This window comes from Spermophilus citellus, assembly GCF_964194105.1.
Source record: "Spermophilus citellus genome assembly, chromosome: 14".
NCBI classification, from domain to species: domain Eukaryota; kingdom Metazoa; phylum Chordata; class Mammalia; order Rodentia; family Sciuridae; genus Spermophilus; species Spermophilus citellus.
Genome location: NC_138194.1, coordinates 37,996,051 through 38,015,009, shown reverse-complemented (window position 1 = coordinate 38,015,009; position 18,959 = coordinate 37,996,051). Strand labels below are relative to the sequence as shown.

Sequence of the window (18,959 nt, the reverse complement as noted above, 5' to 3'; positions counted from 1 at the left end):
CAGCACTCTATGCTTTCTTGTTGCCATGTCCTGAGCTGCTTTCCTCCACCAAGCTCTTCTGTCACGATGTTCTGCTTGGCCTTGGACCCAAAGATAAGGAGTGAGCTATCTATGGACTGAACCTAGGAAACCATGAGTCAAAATAAACTTTTCCTCCTCTAATGGTTACGGTCAATTTTTTTCATCATAGCTATTAAAACATGCCCAGAATTATTATTATTGAGATCTCAGAAATCAATTATCCCTTTGTCCAGTGTTTTTAGGGTGTACATGCTACCTTTCCATTATTCACTTAGTAGCCATCTCTGCTATCAAATCAGTAGCAAGAAAAAGAGAGAGAATGGACAATATGCGTTCATATAACTCTTCTTATAGTATATTGTTATGTTTTCATTTTATCATTAATTAATGTAGCTAATATCTTACAGTACCTAATTTACAAATTAAACTTTATCTTAGGTGTGTACGTACAGGAAAAAGCACAGTATATTTACAGTTCATTACTATCTTTGGTTTCAGCTATACACTGGAGATCTTGAAATATATTGTCTGTGGATAAAGGGGAACTAGTGTCTTAGGTTGAGCTGTATGAAATTAACATTTCTATAGGTCAAGAGTCAAATACTAGAATTGTAGAGATTCGAAATACTAGAACCGATCTGACCGTTCTTGAGCTACCTCATCTTTGGCATTTAACTGGACATATTTTGCTGTGAGATGAAGCAGCCCACCTAACTTTCCTCAGAAAAAAAAAAAAAGTGGTTTGCTGTGGAAATAGAAACAGCTCTCCCAGGAATCCAAGAACAAGATTTATTTTTCAGCTGAATCTCTCAGGAAGTAGAAGCACCCCTGCCTTGCCTTCTCCGTGACATTACTATCCTTCAACTGATCTTCTCCACCTTTCTTTTCTGCCTTCTTTGGCCTATTCAGTTTCTTCTTCCTCATGCCTTCAGCTTACCACAGACACAGCACCCTCAGCTCTTCTCCAGATCAAAACCCTTTGGCATTAGCTTTATCCATCAACCAAGAACTTGCAAGCAGGCTTTGAAATTCCAAGATGAGTCTCATTGGTTCAGCTCACATTGGATACCAGGCTTCAGACCACTGGCCAGTTTGTAAACTTGCTGTACTGCCAGTATTTTCAACTGTGGGAATAAGCTAGCTACCTGAGGTAGGAGGGGTGATTTGGGGTCACTTTCTAGATGCAGACAAGGAAAGTAGGCCCTTTCAGGCTGAGCAGCACCAATATTTCCCGGGGAAAGTTAATATGAGATCCCCTGAGTCGGTTCTGCAGATCTAAAATCTAATCTCTGACATTTCATTTTCAGCTCTAAGAATATCTAAGAAAGGCACCCTTCATATCCTTTCTCAGAGTATCTCTAATCTTCATTGAACCTGACATTTCTGCATTAAGTAATTCCTACCATTGCTGAAGTTTGAGCCTGAGGGGGCAAAAATCACTAATTAAGTCACAACAGAAAGATGCCCCATTTCATTAACTAAATCTTCAGAGAATTTAAGCAGTAGTTGACAGTCATTCCTTTTCTACCTACTCACATTAAACTTGTGTGAATATCTGCTTTCTGGCTTTTATAACGAAAAGATTTTTTTTATAATGCAACAGCTGCTAGGGAGAACAAGTGAGCTCCACTGCTTGCAGTAGTTCTGATCCTTCTTACCACCTCAGGCTTTCCTTTTGCCACCATTAGTCACCTTTGCACATGTAGCATGCCATTTCTCTACAGGAAGTAAGGTAGCTTGACTAGCAATAAATGACCCCATAATGAGGTGAATATTTTTAACATGTGTAGGCTCCAAGAAACAGCAAATGGAGCATGAGATAAATGTCACAGAAAACCCCTTTTTCACTTCCACTGTGGTATATAAGTACAAGAAAAATCCATTCGACTGTCGCTAATAAATGTCGTTAATAAATAAAATGTTATCAGGCAAATGTGGAACTCAGTAATAGCACTGTACTTACAACATAGTTCTTGATGCTGAAGCTGCTTATAGGAAAATCTATAACCCCTCCCCTGCCAAAAATACTTAAAAGCACTGTTCTTACCTCTGTTAAGTGAGTGTTTCCTGAGGGGAAGAGGTGGAAAGGGAAATTGGAGTGGTGAGCTGGGGAGATGGAGGTCTTCCAAACGCAACCCTCCTTCTAGCCTCACGTTCTTTCCTCTCCATCTCTTATACTTTTTTTTTTTATTTATTTGAGGAAGGGTTGTCAGTAATATGAGACTTCCAGATAGCTGCTATAGCCTGTGATACTACATATACATTGTCTTTATAGCACTAAAGGAAAGTCTAACTTGGTAGCAATGCAGAGTAGCTTCCAAAAAGGCACCTTGGGGGAAGAGATAGTGAATAGCATGCATGCAGCTGGAGAAACACAGCATGTAGCTGTCTCTGAGCTCCACTTCTTTGTACACTGTCTCCCACTTCTAGCATGTTATGCAAATATTTATCCATCCATGCGTCACCTTCAGAGTGCATGCTGTGTGCCTTCTGTTTGTGTGTCATGATGGTGATGATGAGAAGTTCTCTCTAGAACAGACATATCAAAATTTCTGGAGAGCAAGGTCCAGGAATTTATATATTCAACCAATTCCAAAGGTGATTCTGATTGCCAGGTATGACTGAGTCCCACTTATTCAGAGACTACAAACATGTATGACAGAAATTCTTAAATCACTGATCAAGGTCCTCTTTGACCTTTTACTACCCACCATTCAAACCTTGCCCTTAGCCTTTCCCTCCTGATTACTGTAAAACAAATAGTAAAATTGAGCATCCAAAAATATTTCTGATGTTTTTTTGCTAGCACTTATAACTGAAATAAATGCTAAGATTGAGTGAGGGGTTAGTGAAAAGAAGGATGTACTTTCCTACCCATCATGTTTATGGGTCCTCTGAAATCCAATGATAAATCCCTTGAATATATATGCATCCCAGGTTGAGAAGTTTCTTTTTTGGGGGGAAGTACCAGGGATTGAACTTAGGGTCACTCAACCACTGAGCCCATCCACATCTCCAGCCCTAGTTTGTATTTTGTATTTAGAGACATGGTCTCACTGAGTTGCTTAGTGCCTTGATTTGTCTGAAGCTGGCTTTTGAACTCTCGATCCTCCTGCCTCAGCCTCCAGAGCCACTGGGATTACAGGCGTGCATCACCACGCCCAGCTATGTTGAAAAGTTTTTAAGCAGAGATTTTAAAGCAGTGTTACATGGTGGAAAAGGCACCTGCCTATTTATCAAGTCATCTTAAATTTGATTCCAGTTCCAGAATTCACTATCTGTAGAAACTTCAACTGGAAGCTACATAATTCCCCTTAGAATTTCTTAACCTCTAAATGGAACCAAAGACGAGAATAACCTAAAAATGCAACATATGCTATCAAATTAAAGGATGACAAAATAGCCTAGAACAGTGTCAATGTTCAAAACCTGCTTCCTGTGTATCTTTCACTCCACCCTATGATCATCTTAGTCACCTAAAATATCCCAAGACCCAGAAAACCCATATTATATGAGCTCACTTTAACCACATCAGCAGTCCTGCTTTTGGTTGAAAATTACTATTTATAAGTCACATCTTCAAATAGTACATGTGTATATAAAAAAATGATCCTAACCCTCAAATTCATGATTATTTACACATCCATGAAACATCCAGATTCTACCAAGCTTCAAGCACTTTCAAAGACCATTTCAAAAGTGTGTTGAGTTGGGAAAAAAAAAAAAAAAAAGACTGCCACCATCTGTACTTAAAGGCTCATCAAGGTGGACTAGTTTTGGTGATGGTAAGGTCAGCCATGGACAACCAATGCTGCCTCGAGCAAAGTGGGCAGAGCTGTTCCATTCAATGGGAGGATTCAAAATCACAAAAACATACATAGTGAGAAGTCAGGAATTAGACTGAAATATCTTCTACCTGTTGGTTACACTTTGGACATTAAGTGTCCCCCCAAAGTTCGTGTGTTAATACAGGAATATTCAAAGGTGAAATAATTGGATTCTAAGAGCTGTAACCTAGTCAGTCTGTCCCAGTTTGAATGGACTGACTAGGTGGTAACTGTAGGCAGGTGGGGTGTGTCTAGAGAAGGTGGGTCACTGGGGATGTGCCCTGGAAGGGTGCATCTTCCCTGAGGCCTCTTCCCCTTCCCTCTCTCTGCTGCCATGAATGAAGCAGCTCCTCTGCCACACACTAAAACCTAGATGTTCTGCCTCACCTTGGGCCCAGAGCAATGCCATCAGCTGATCATGGACTAAACCTCTGGAACCATGAACTAAAATCAACTTTTCCTCCTCTAAGTTGTTTTGTCAGGTATTTTGGTTAGAGCAATGCAAAGTTGACTAACACCCTTGTTTCTTCTATATTTTTCATCTGACTTCATATTTATTTTATTTTATGGAACAGGCAGAACATTTTGTTTCAGAGAAAAAAATCCCTCCTCAGGAGGCTTAAAACTCTTAGAGCTATTTCTTTATCAGAAATTGTGTTCATAGCTAATCAACAGCATGGTAAATGGATTTTACAGACCCTGAAACTTAAATAAACAAGCCCTTTTGCCTGCCTAAGTTCAGGAAAATACAATTTACAAATTAAAAAATGGTGAGAATTGGTATAAGAAAGAGTCCTTAGTTGCAGGTAAATTTAGTAACAGGCACTTTTTGGAAATTTGAAGGCATGTAACTGAAACAGATGATTTTATCCAGACCCAGCAGATCTTGGCCAATAGAAACAATCATGGAAAAAGGAGTCATCCCTGTTACACTTGGAAGTGCTCCCCTGGCTCTCCTGAGACCGTGAGCTCCTTCAGCATCTGCTGCCTTGCTTGTTTCTTCTAATGCCTGTCCTAGAGTTCTGATACATGGTAAACATTCAATAAATACCAGTGAAATGGATGAATGAAAAAAAAATGTTTAAATGAGCAACAGTATCTCAATAAGTTAAAGAAACCATAAATGTTATGAGGCTGAATTTCATCTCACCCCACCTCCAAATTTGTTGAAGTCCCAAATCTCAGAAGGTGGCCTTACTTGGAAATAAGCTTGCTGCAGATATAATTAGCTGGGATGAGGTCACAGTGGACTGGGATGGGCCCCTAATCTCATAACCATCAGGACCACTTTATCAAGGGAGAATTTGGTAACAGATCTGCACATGAGGAGAATTCCATGAGAATCCAGGAGTGGTGTGGCCACAGATTAAGGAACTCTTAGAAGCTCAGAGGGAATCCTGGAACAGATCCTCCCTGAGCGCCTGAAGAGGGAGTGTGGTTCTGTTGACATCTTGATCTTGAACTTCTGGCCTCTAGAACTGAGACAATAATTTTTTTATTTTTTTTTAAGTGACTCAGTTTGTGGTCTCACTCTTTATAGCAGCTCTAGCAAACCAATACATAAAGCAATTAAGAATTTAGAAGTAGGAAGAGTTTCAAAAATGTTGAAAGGAGATATCAATAAAACATATCTACCAGATGGAGTGTCCTAACCACAAATCAAGATGGAAAAAGTAGACTGTCATCTTTGGAAGGGATAAGCAGGACTCTGGCCTGGAATACCAGGCAGTGACTGACGGTGACTCCGGAAAAAGACAAAGGCAACTGTCAAAGGAGACTGTAGGTCCAGAAACACCACACACTTCAAGATCAGAATTAGGTTAAGTGTTGTCTTCCTTAAGTTCACATGGATGTGGGATCTTGAAGTGCAACAGAGCATGTAGGAATTTAGGAAATACTGATATGATATTTGGTTTCCTGGCAACCAGTACACCCAAAAGAATGTCATGTTCGGAGCTACTATATTTTAATGTCTCTCAAGGACCCATGTGGTCAAGGCTTGTTCCCCAACCTGTGATACTTACTACTGGGAGGTGGTGGGACTATTAGTAAGTAAAGCCTGATCAAAGAAAGATCATTGGGGACATGCCCTTGAAGGGGATATTGGATCCCTAGTATCTTCTTTTTCTTCTCTTTTTTCCCCTTCCTGGCTGACATGAGAAGAGCAGCTTCCTGCCCCATGATACTCTTCCTTGTCACAGACACAAAAGCAGCAAACCAAGTGATCATGGACCTAAATCTCTGAAACTATGAACCAAAATAAACATCTCCACTTTTTAAATTTGTTTATCTTGGGTATTTTGTTACAGTAACAAAAAGAAGATTGACATCAGGGCATAGTCCTAAAGTTAAATTGGGTATACAGCACATAAGGATCTTAATAGATAATTTTAGTTAATAGAAAATAAGATTGCAGATGTTTTCATACCCAAATTGAACCAACATTTACACTTGGCCATTTTATAAAGGATCTTGCATATTGCTTTTCCCATTCCTCCTCAGAAATGGTCATCCCCCTAAGTTAGATGTGTGTGCTTCCCCTTGTGTTCTTATGCTATTGATGAAGATGGAACTACTCTGATGTTAACGGTATCTAGTTTTTAGGTCTACCTTATTCATAATAAGTATAGTTGCAAAACTAATATTTTACAGCAACTATTTTAATGATACATTCTTATTAAATTCTTTGGTTACTGTTGCTTCTCATATGTCACCACCTTTACTCTGGTTTCAACTTCCCTGTACATGAAGTACATGCTTGTATTAGTCAAGGTTCTCTAGAGGAACCAAAAAACAGGAAGGACAATTATAAAGAGGGGACTTCTCAGATTGCCTAACTGACCAGAAGCTAGATAGTCCGCAATGGCCGTTTGCAGGCTGGAGAACCAGAAGAACCAGTAGCTGCACAGTCTAAGAGCCTGAAGCCCCCAAACAAGAGGGATCAATGGTGCTACCCTAATCCAAGACCAAAGGCTTCTGGAGAATCACTGGCAGAGTGTGTGTTGGAAGAGTGAAGGAGGGAAAGTCTGACACCCTCAGGTGATCACAGGAGCCATCAAGAACTGGTTCAAGAAGAATTGAGCTTCCATCTGCAGCTGCTTCCTTGTTCTTCCAACTTTTATTCCACCCAAGGCATCATCCTATTGGACAGTGCTGCCATGCTTAGGTAGGGTCTTCATTTCAGTTGGCTATCCCACATGCCAATCATTCCTGGATCCACCCTTCTTGACACACCCATAAGCCTCTTCATTATCAGCATCTCTTAATCTCATCAAGTTGACAAATCAAATTAACTATTACAATGCTGTAGTAGGTTTTTTGTTTGTTTGTTTGTTTGTTTTTTACCAGTAACTTATGAACATGTTAGTAGTGCTTGTCAGTCTGAGAATCATTATTTCAGCCTCATTCTATAAGTTGGCCTCATGGTCATTCTATATCAACAGCCATTTTCCTTAGCATATTATCTTCACATATTTATTTCTGCTGTCTAGTATTATTGATCACAAGAGTTCAATAGGCATTATTGGCAGCATGTATGTGTGGGGGAAATATTTGACCTGAAATTGTCTTAAGAAAGCAGTACAATAGGTGCTTAGAATAGTTTTTCTACAACTATATTTAAATCTCCTCAAAACAATTTAAAATCATTTTTTTTAAAACATATTGAATTCTCATAAAATTGAAGCCTTCACAGGTTAAACCTGTTGATTCTTAGAATCTTAACAAATTGTTGTAACAGTTCTGTTTTACAGATCAAGAAACTGAAACCCAATATTGCCAAACAATTTAGCTTCAACCACAGAGCAAAGAAATGACATCTGTGGCATTCAAACCCAGATCCAAGTCCAGTATAGCTGTCTCTAGGGGTGATAATATTTATCTTTATCCCCTCAACTTACTTTTATGACCATGAAAGGAAAGAAAATAGTATTAAGATACAGAGACTGTGATCAACCTCACTCAACCATTACGTGGTTTGTGATGCAATCTTCCTCACCAGATCCAAGGTGGAAGTCAGACCCTAAGCTCAAGGATCCTAAAGCCCAGCATGCCCTGAGGGTGGGGAAGCCCTGGGACACTTAGAAGGCTGGGGACTCAGACAGAGCTCCGGGACTTGTTTGAGTAATCCTGTTCCTGAGTTTTAGATTCAGAGTAGGTTTCCTTAGCCACATGCTGAGAAATTGGAAATGGCAAAATTGAAAACCAAATGACCTTTGAAATTCAGAAGAGCCTTTACTCTGGAGAAAAATTTAATTCAGTTTTCAGGCATGTTCCACTTATTTTATGATTTGAAGAGCTCTAAGGGCATGCCAGCAAGTCTAATGGGATATACTTGGAAGAGCAGGTCATTTCTAGGGTAAAAGTTTTATTTATTTAGTTAGTTACCTATTTACCATATGCAAGCATGGGAATTACAGGGGTTGGATTTCAGTCTGGATTCTGAATCGTATTTGCTCATTTAGGTCCACGGATTTCGGTTTTTTCCTTTAGAAAATGTCAAACTTCTAATATATTAACTGAATACTTTACTATTTATTGGAAAAACTTCAATCTTTTTATGTTCTTATTTTTCATAGTAAATATTTATGTATATATGCAGGTAGGTAATTATTTTGCTTTCTGTTTTCTTTCCCAAATTCTCCTATATCCATAGTTATAAATATTGTCAATCTTATGTATTTATGAGTGTGTGCCTGTATGTATGTATTTGCTTTTCACTGGGAAACTGCACATATATGCCATTAAAATTATAATTAATACATTTCTACCTTCTAGTTAAACATTTTTGAGAGAAGTATAGATTTGCATATAGTTGTAAGAAATTCTAAACAAAGAAGCTGGGTATGGTGGCACATACCTGTAATTCCAGCACTCAGGAGGCTGAGCTAGGGGATTGCCTTAGTTCAGGAGTTCAAGAACAGCCTGGGAAACACAGAGAGATCCTCTCCCAAAAAATTATATATTCAGGGGACAGGGAGAGTGAAAACAAATCTTATTTCCCCTTATCCAGTTTTCCCCAATGGTAAATATATCTTGCAACACTATACAGTACCATATTCAACCAGAATAGATATTGTTACAGTCAAGTCACAAAAAAATTCCATCTCCACAAAAATCCCTTCTATTGCTTTCTTACAACCATGTTCAATTCCTCCTCTCCCACCACCTCCATCCTTGATTTTTGGTAGTTACTACCCTGTTCTCTAAGTCTATATATTGTCATTTCACAATTGTTATATAAATGGACTAACACAGTATGTAAATGTTTGGAATTGCTTCTCCCACTTTTTTTTGGTACTGGGGATTGAACCCAAGGGTGTTTTACCATAAGCTACATCCTCAGACCATTTTATTTTTTTATTTTAAGGTTACTGAGAGTTGGAATTAGATTTTTTCATTCTACATATTTCCTGGAGTTATCCAAGTGATTTAATATATGCTTCCTTTTTAGAGCTGTACTAGTAATACTCTTTCCTATGGATTGGATATGCCCTATTGTTTAGCTAATTGCCTGTGGAAGAACATCTAAGTCATTTATGGTTTGGGCCACTATCAATAAAGCCATCATGAATATTTTTGTACAAGTTTCCATTTATATTTGTCTGGAATAAATGCTCAAGAGTGTAATTGCTGAGTTGTGTTGTATTAACAAGTTTAAGTTAAAAAAATAAATAAAAAACTGTCACTGATTTCCAGAGATATTTAACCATGTAGGTATAAGCGATTTCTCATTGTGGTGTTAATTTGCATTTCTCTGATGACTAACAATTCAGAATGTTTTGCATGCTTATTTGCCATCTGTATAACCTTTTCAGTAAAAAGCCATCTGAAATGTCTCCCAGGTTCCATGAATTAAAGACTTGGTCACCAGCATGTGGTACCATTTACAGGTATAGAACCTGAAAGAGGTGGGACTCAGTAGGAAGTGAAAAGTTTTATATCACTGAAGGTGTGCCCTCAAAGGAGATTGTGGGACTATGGTATCTTCAGGTTTTGTTGTTGTTGTTGTTGTTTGTTTTGCTTTGTTTTGTTTTTTTCTCCTTCATACCTGGCCATGAGAACACACTTTACTGCACATGCATTGCCACCATGATGTGCTGCCTCACCACAGGCCCAAAAACAGTGGGGCCAATTGATCATGGGCTAAACCTTCCAAAATTGTAAGCCTTTTTATAAGTTATCTCAGGTGTCTTGTTACAGTTACAGAAAGATAACTAAAACAATTTATTTTGCCATTTTTAGATTATTTGCCTTTTATTGCCACATTTGGGCAATGCTTTGTATTTCCTAATGCTAAATGCAAGTTCTAAGTTGGATACATGGTTGTCATATATTTTCTTCCAGTCGGGAACTTATCTTTTTATCTTCTTGACAAGATCTTTCACATTGCAAAAGTTTTAATTTTCACTAGGTCAAATGTATCCATTTTTCTTTTATGGATCATGGATTTGTTGTCAAGTCAAAGAAGTCAGCCTAGCCATAGAATCTAAAGACTTTTTCTTGTCCTTTTGTTTTTCGTCTAATGGTTATATAGTTTTAAGCTTTACATTTAAGTCCATGATTCATATTGAGTTGATTTTGGAAAAAAAGATATATTTAGGTCAAACTAAATGATTTTTGCCTATAGATGTTCACCACTTGTACAGGAACTTTCCTTCTTCTGATGAATTACTTTCAAGCATTAAATTTTTGTGTGAATCTACTTCTGAATTCTCTATTCTGTTCCATCGATTTTTTTTTGCTTCAATCTCTCCATCAATACTGCACTGTCTTGACAATTACAACTATATAGCAGACCATAATACTGGATGGAACGATTCCTCTCACTATTTTTTAAGAATAATTTTGCCTCTTCTAGGGTTTTTGCATTTCAATATAAATGTTAGAGTAAGTTCATATGTATAAGTTAACATTATTATATTTAAAAGTTTGATTGATTTTTGTACATAGTATTCTATTGCCTTGTTGCATTCACTAGTTAAAGAAGGGTTTTTTTATTCCTTGAAATTTTGTTACATAGACACTTAAGACATCTACAAATGCAGACAGTTTTATTTCTTTCTGTTCAATCTTCATGATTTTTATTACCCTTAATTTCAAGATTTAGCACTATACATTTTAAGTCTAAATGTATCCATGTCATTCTCCTCCCTGAATGACAAGACTCTCATGTTTTATCTTCATCCTGTTATTGTTTACCCATCTTAAACATAGACAAATTTTGATGGTCTTTTTAAATAGGATCAATAATTTGTTAAAATTAACATACTGTACTAGTCAGTTTTCCATTACTTTAATGAATGAGATAATTAACTTATAAAGGTAAAAGTTTTCTTTTGCTCACAGTTCTAGAGGTTCCAAATGGCTAGAACTATCAATTTGGGTTTTTAATGGGGCTACTAGCTGGCAATGGTGGGGAGTATGATGGAGCAAATTGCTCATCTGATGAACAAGGAACCAAGAAAAAGAGAAAGAAACTGAGGGTCCACTAACCGGTTGCAGGGTACACTCCCATAAACCAGGCACTTCCCTCCAGGCCCCACCTCCTAAGGTTTCCACCACCTCCCAATAATGCCAACCTGAGAAGCAAGCCTTTAACACAGGGACCTTTGGGGAATACCATATATATTCATGTATATATACATGTCATCCATCTCTATTGTGTTCAACAACTATATTGTCAGCTTACACCTTCCCTCTAAGTTCACATTTCTTCTTGCAAAAGAATTATCTTTAATAATTGTTCTTTTTTTATTAAGTGAGGATCTTTTTTATTAAGTGAGGGTTATAAATTCCCTCAGTCCTATACCCAAAATAATTTTTCTTTGTGCTCATTCTTGTGAGGTTAGCTGAATATATGATTTTAAATGGACTTTAAGATATATTTGAAATATTTAAATTCAAACTTTTAAACATCATTTTTTTCTCAACATTTTAAAGCTATTAAAACAATACCTCTGGTATTAATACTTGATACTTACATATCTGCTATTGATCTAATTACTTTGTAGATTATTTTTTATTTTTCTTCTGATGTTTTTTAAGATTCTCAGCAATGTGTCTAGGACTAAATTTATTTCCATTAATACCTGAAGTAGAAATCTTATGTAAAAACTTACATATTTCAATGTCATAGATATTACCATTATGTCTTCAAACCTTAGCTCTATTTTTCTAGAATAATCATCAAGTATAAGTGGGAGCTTTTTATTCTATCATATATAGAAAGATAGATATATCTATATATGATATTCATATATGATATAAAAATCATACATATAGAGATAGATATATATCATACATAGGCATCTTTATAAAGATATGTTATACATATAATTTATATAGATAGATATAGTATCTCTCTCCAAACTGAAACTCTCATTATTAATACTTAAAGGCTGATTTTTCTTATTTTAAATATATCCAATATTTTTCTTCTGTCTAGTTATTCTTTATTTCTGTCTCCATTTCATAAACTTTTCCTCTTTTTAAAATGGATGTTTTTCAATTATCTTTTAAAGCATCTTGTGTGTGCATACTTTAAATCTATTGTCAGACTCACCCTCTTTTTTCTACCTGAAATAAATTCATCTTCCAATACTTGATTTAGTTGATGATCTTTCTGAGAGGGGATTCCATAGTTTCTTTAATTTTAGCTGGTGGATTCATTCTTAGTGGGAGACTTTTGTTTTTTCTCTTTTTTCCCCATGGAGTCCCCTCTCCAGGGCTGGCATTTTGTCAGCACCTCCCTGTCCCCTCCCCTTCTTGGCTGACTCCAGACCATCAGTTGAGAACAGAGTCCTACAGGGATTGTTCAGACCTCTCCTCCTTAGATACTGAGGCTGTCACAAATCCAGTCACCTAGGCAGCATGCATCTAGCTTCTGCTCCTGTCCTGGAGGTGAATGTTCTCCACCCCCAGATCCTCTGGGAGATTTCTTTGAAGCCACAACTTCAGGCAGCAAGTGCTGAACTATATTCCCCTTTCCACATAAAAAGAAACCACATCCTTATCCTCAGGCTTCAGTGAGTTTCTCTTGGTATTTTGTGCAGAGCCCCTGTTGATTTATCTTCAGAAATCAAAACCCTTAGTTATTCCTACTCCCAGACCAAAGTGTAGCAGTTTGAAGTCTTCATTTTTACTCACTATTTTTGCATTTCTCTATTTCTGGTTTTATGTATGTTTAGCTCATCTTTTGAATCCATGGATGTGTTTTTGAATTGTATGTTTTCATATGTTATAGCTGTACATCAGAAATAGAAGTGCAGTTAAATTTAAGTTGTATCACTTTGATAAAAAATCAAAACTAGAGCTATATGACTTCATGACTCTGTATGACTTCATGGTTCAGATCATTTCAAACTGGAAGACAAATTTGCCTATCAAAACTAGGGTTCTATCAAATTGCACAAGTCTATGCAAACCTGTACTGTCTATTGCATAGATCTACACACATACACATGTATAAACATGTAGGAAATTTAAAATGGCCTGTAATGATTGTGTTGTTTGCATGTCAATTCCTTCTTTTGATATTTACAACAGTTATTTATATATGTTATCAGTGGGGAAAACTGGATAAGGGCTTACCAGGACTAAATGTACTATTTTTGCAACTTCAATAAGACTGTGATTATTTCATTATAAAAACTTTATGAAAGAAAATTGAGGTTATAAAGTCATATGAATAGCACAGTTATCATTTTTCATGTAAGAATTAGATAGTTCTGGAAAGGAACCCATGTTACATGCCATCAAGTCATGCAGTCCTGTACACCATGCAGGGGAAGTATTAATTAAATTGTACTTTATCTTCTTTCCTAATGATTATGTTCTTATGCCAACTTTTCTTTCCAAGTAAGACTTTCCAAGTCCCATTTGTGGGGGGAGCACATCATGAAGACCTGAGAAGTTAAAGATAAATAAGGCAGTGTTCTGTCTACAAGGGAATTCTGATCTATTGGAAAAAGAAATACATGTAAGCAACTACAGGTAACCTGATAATTCTATGAATTAAGAGATATAGTGATAAATCTCAGGAATCAGTGACACTACCCTCCAAATAAACATGAGAGCTAGATCTTAAAAGGGTAAGTAGGGATTTTTTTCAGAATATGAAAAATTTTATGGGATAAATAGCCTGATGTACTCAACAAATACATGATAAAATTAAAAATGGAATTGCATAAAGCTTTACAGATTAAAGGATACTTCAACATATTAAAAATGTTATGTGTAATCCTCATTTAAATAACACGACTACAGAAAGATATTTAGGGGATAATCAAAGAAATCTGAAAACAGACTGGATAGGCTCGTAAGGAATCACAGCTAATAATGATTTAATAATAAAGATATGCATAAAGATATAATAGTGTTAATAAAAATGGTAGTTAGGAAATTATTGCTAATTTCCTTAGGTACAGTAGTGGTATTGTTGTTTTCTAAAAAATAAAAAAAAAATTCTTTAAGTCAGATGCACAAATAAAATGGTATGATAATTAACTTGGGGGGGGAGAGATGACATATGACTGACAAAAAGTTACTAAGTGTTGAAGTTGTTTGATGGGAGAATAGGAATTCATTAACACTATTCTTCCTATGCTAATTCTATGTTTGGTATTTCCATAGTAAAAAGCGGGACATCTTCCCCAATCATGAACACTTTACACAACAGCTTCAGATTATTTAGCACCTAATCTTCATTTTAATTTATTCTGCATTGCAGACAGCACTGATTAATTTCTTCAGTCTCAGTAGTAATATTTCTTTCTTCTGGGTCATAGTCTCTATTCCATTTAGGAATAATTTCTTTCTTCTGGGTCATAGTCTCTATTCCATTTAGGAATAATTTCTTTCTTCTGGTTCATAGTCTCTATTCCATTTAGGAACCAACCACTGCATAAGCTATTTGTGTTCTCTTCATAAATTAGATAAAGTCAGATTTTTTTCACTAAAATTACTGAGCAAAAGATCATCTTGCTTCCTTGTCTATTAAGAATTATGATTGATTTTTATCAGCTCTAAAATTGTAAGCACACATTACAATCTTGAGAATTCGCTGGTAGGATTTAAAAACTTTCAACCCAAAGGATTGCACAAAAGTTCTTAAAAATTTCAATTAGTCTCTGTCATCACATTTTATGAAAAAAAAATTAAAATATAAAATATAAAAAGTTTAGGATAGGACTGTTGGATGAAGAAAGAAAAGGAAAGACAATCCAGGCAGTGAAACCAGTATTGATTTAAAGGCAAAATGAATTTTTGTTAGGGACATACTGAAATACTGGCTTGATCCAAGGGTCAACTAACTGGCAAACAAGACGGGGGGAAAAGAGAAGATATGAAATTGAAAGATTGCTAGGAATCACATGACCAAAATTATTACCCAACCAATTTTTTCTTACAAATCTGTTTAATCCTAGAGGTGAAAAAAAACAGTGGAATTTTGCAATGGGGGAATAAGAATTGTAATTGCTTTGCATGTATCTCAAGTAACAGTGAAGAGTGTGGAACAGAGAGGGAAGATCATGCATCAGTGATATCAGAGAGGAAGGAGTCTTTTTATAGTCCAGATAAGAGACAATGAAGGCTTGCTACCACAGCATTGGGAGTGGAAGAAAATGCTTTTTCTGAGACACATTGAGGTTTATAGGCTCAGTTGGAAAAGAGGGAGGAAGAGGATCAACTCACAGTCCTAGGTCATCAAGAACAAGAATATGTTCTGAAAAATGAGTTGTCAGACAATGTCGTACTTACACAAACCCAAATGGTATATCCTCCAACACAGCCAGGCCATATGGTATAGCTTATGGCTCCTAGACTACAAAGTTGAGCAGGTTGTTCCTGTACTGAATACTCTAGTAACACAATGGCATATATTTGAGTATCTAAGCAGAGAAAAGATACAGTAAAAATGCTAGGTGATAGGAATTTTTCAGCTTCATTATGATCTTATGAGACCATCATGGTATATGTTGTCCCTCATGGACCAAAACATTATTATGCAGCATGTGACTATAGTTGATAGTAACATCATTAATCACGTTTGAGAATTCAAAACTTAAGAGCAAATTTGGAAAAGGTGGCCAAAATGAGTACAGTATTAGATATGTTCACCTGGAAGGTCTCCAGGACAACCTGGCAGAGCTTACCACAACAATTTAGGACCAGAGGTTAGTTGACCTTTCTTGAAGCAAAAGCAATTGCCCAAGGAGAATATGTAAAGCAAGATAGGAAGACCAAAAGCAGAAGACTAGTGAACACAAACTAATAAATGAAGAGAGTTGCTTGTGAAAATTAATAGGCAGAGATAAGACAAACCGTGGAAAATTGTTACCTGATAATTTCAGTATTTGGGAAATGCTTGATTGTGTTAGAACTTCATATTAATGTGGTTTCTAACAATCCATGAAGAAGAAACCCCAAGTTAACAAACATGAATGTGCATATTTAGCTAGATAATTGGAAACACTTTGAGGCTACAATCTTTATTTTTGTTTAATTATCTTTGCAATATTTGTTTCCTGGTAGTTTAGATTCTCCTAAAGCTATCATGGGCATAATTATAAGCGGGAGTATATTTTAATAATGCTGATTGCACTCTACCTCGAGATACTTAGAAAATTCAAAGCCTACACATCCTTTGTAAGACTAAAGAATTTGAACTTGATGAGTTGGTTAGGAATAATACCAATTATTCTCTATTAGAATGGCTTTCCCAGGCTGGGGTTGTGGCTCAGCCCTGGGTTCGATCCTCAGCACCACATAAAAATAAATAAAATAAAGTATTGTGCCAACTACAACTAAAATATAATTTTTTTTTTAAAAAGAATGGCTTTCCCTTCCTTAATGATTGTAAATATGATTTTCTTTTATTTTGAACCTGAAAAACCAACTCTTCAATATCTTACTGCCAAACAGGTGATAATCTCAGGCCCAATCCTATACTTTACAATCTATTAAGATAGAGATGAGGAAATGGTGGAATTTAACTTCTATTTTGCTTATTTCTTTCCTTTTTCACTACATCAAATCTGAGGTCTTGTCTTCATAACCACATTCACCTTTAACATTCAATCTTGGAAATACCTTTCCCATCATGAAGAAATAGGTAATATCATGCAGAATGAGAATTCATTGAGTGTAATAGAGAATTTGGAAGATAATATTCCTTCTTTGTTCATTCTGAATTGTGTCATTATTTGCAAAATGTTATGAATTCTTAACTCATATACTAAAGTAAAGGACATATACCTACAAGTCTTCATCTACTTGTTTAAATTTCTAAAATCTTAATTTTTGCAGCTAAAGTGTCCTTTCTGAGCTTTCCATACCCATCTCCTTTAGAACAAAAATAGGGAGGAGATTCCTGAGAAGCCCAGCAGTTCAGGTCCTTGCATTTATATGCTCATGTGTGTAAGTTTTACAAAGTGTCACTGCCATTAAAAAGGAAACTTGGGAAAACATTTCTTATTTGCTGCACATTGGAAAAGGAAATCACAAAAACTACTTTTTAAGCAATGCTCCTGTGGTCTTGCTATTGAAAAGCCATTGTATAGAAGCCAATGACCAAAACTACAGATTAAGTCTGGGGCTGGGGGCTGGGGAGTTTCCTCCAGGATGCAACTGTGAAAATCCAGTTTCTCATTACTAGTGTATGACCCTATGTGAAGTTTAAATTGGGTTGAGCAAGGTGGCTAAATCCTTCTGTTATCAAAATGAAGCATATTGTCAAAAGGAAAAGGCGCCAACTGATCTATAGCGGTTGTCCTATTGCTGATTTTATCTTCTTGATGGCAGGGCATAATTTATTTCCTCTCACAGGGATAGAAGAGAATATTTGAAGGATTCTGAGTAAAGTCATCAAAATGAAAATTCTATGGATAAAATAAAAAATAGAAAACAAGTGAAAGATTTTTTTAATGTATTGAGTGTTTCAATAAAAAGCATTAATATGAGGAAAATATGTGCTCATCAATTTTAAAGCACTTGACATAAAGTATGTGTACATAATATATATGTTAATTTTGTGTGGATTTAGTGAGACTATCATAAAGGAAGTATCAGAGAATACCTACATGTCTAAATTAAGTAATCTAAGTGAGGGCAATCTAAGAAAGACTTATGTTTTAGCTAAATTTGGGAAACGATTCTCAATTCTCATATTTTCTGCACTGATGTGGGAGATGCTGGCGAGTTGCTTGTCTTGCTTGAATTAAATATTCAATTTGCACTGTAATATGTAGCCTCAGAAGTCCTAGAGACAGTCTTTAGAGAATTTGCTTCTGCTAGAGATGTTTCTCAGTAAAAAAAAAATTGTGTGTGTGTATATATATATATGTTATATATATATATTATTCAAATGCAAGAGAAACCATAGAGTGTTTCCTCCTAGATATTTCAGTTCTAAGTACAGTCACCTTTTTGTATCCATGGGCTTGCATCCATAGCTTCAGCCAACCCCGGCAAAAATACCTGGAAAAAAATTGCATCTGTGCTAAACATATACAGACCTTTTTTTCCTTGTCATTCCCTAAACAATACAGTGTAAAAACTATTTATATAGCATTTACATTGAATTAGATATTTTAAATAATCCTAAGGATTATTTAAAGTATATAGAAAGATGAGCTGGGTGGAGTGGTGAATGCCTGTAATCCCAGCTACTTGGTAGGCTGAGGCAGGAGGATTGTATGTTTGAGGCCAGCCTGGGAAACTTAGTAAGAATCTGTGTTTCTATATGTTTCTATACATTTCTATACATTTTTTCCGGTTTTACTAAACATATTTTGATTTATAAAAGTGTCTTTATTGTATATTGAACAGTTGTTTGAGGCAAATCCATAATAAATTATGGATATTCAACTTAGCAACTATAGAGAAAATGAAAATAATTTTGTTCCCTCTCCAATCTCTATAATCTGCCTCCAAAAGGGATTAAGTTCTGTCATAAGATAAATTTCATGAGATTTAAATAAACCATTGATTTGATTAGTTTTGATCATGATTAGTTTTGATCATTTTTGTACCTGTGTATATATTTCTGTTATCTCTATGCATAGCTAAACTTAAGCCAGTTTAAACAAACCGAGTGGAACAATGGTCCCT

General features: G+C 36.0%; 1 protein-coding gene across 1 annotated transcript in view; it reads left to right on the top strand.

The window, feature by feature from the left end:
* NKAIN3 (sodium/potassium transporting ATPase interacting 3) overlaps positions 1 to 18,959 on the top strand; it is a gene marked incomplete at both ends in the record, with an annotated part of 615,336 nt that overhangs the window by 494,460 nt on the left and 101,917 nt on the right. The gene's annotated exons all lie outside the window — the stretch shown is intronic.